The sequence below is a fragment of the Varroa jacobsoni genome, unplaced genomic scaffold, assembly GCF_002532875.2.
Source record: "Varroa jacobsoni isolate VJ856 unplaced genomic scaffold, vjacob_1.0 scaffold_445, whole genome shotgun sequence".
Classification (NCBI taxonomy): domain Eukaryota; kingdom Metazoa; phylum Arthropoda; class Arachnida; order Mesostigmata; family Varroidae; genus Varroa; species Varroa jacobsoni.
Window position 1 is genome coordinate 27,501 of NW_019213347.1, and position 883 is coordinate 28,383.

An 883-nucleotide genomic window follows, 5' to 3' on the forward strand; every position below is an offset into this window, starting at 1 on the left:
GATATCCCTCTGTAACTGGTAAGTGAATAGTGCTTGGTGAAAGCAGTTGAAGCAAACCTACATTGTAAAAGCAGCTATACAGAAGTTGATAAGCCTAACAGTCCATCGATAAGTCTTTGGGCCCGGATGACTTAGTGGATAAATATCTCAACAAAGCAATCATGCTAGCTCTATGCTAACATATGCTTAAGCACCGCAAGCAACCATCACTTATACGAAATAGTAAATAATCACCGAGTCTGAATCTTGTCTTGCAGAAAAATAGCTAAGAAATCGAATAATTGTAAATTTACGGAAGGCTCCTAGTACATTAGCTTGCATTATATTTCAATTACAAGAAAGCATTAGCAGGCCAGCCACGCGGATTTCGATCAAAACGATTTTCCTTGCGGGTCTACTCAACATCCTTAGATTACGTTAAAGGAGCACCTTGCGCATTTGTATATAGTATGTTCATAGATTTCCGGACTGCATTGATTTCGGATGTCTCGAAGCGCAAAGGCACTCACTAATAACTGCAATACTAAATAAATTGAATAACTAGGATACTAGGTGGTAAATTATTAAGTTGACATTATGCAACGAAAAGTTGGTATACCATGACGTCCCGGTGAAGATACAAAATCTTCAAATAGCACCATATTAGATGACAGAGTGAAAGGGCACTAAGCTATTTCCCAGGTCATGATTTTCCTTAGCCTTAGTTCATTGTTATTGGTATAACTAGTCCTCGACCTTCCACCGATATCCGCCAGTGTAGGTCATTATGTACGCGGACGACGCTGTACTGAACAGGAGAAGCTGGTTTGACCTGTAACAAGTAGCTTAGACTTCTCATATCGCAAATATTGGTCTAGAAGATTCAAGCAATCAAATTTATGCG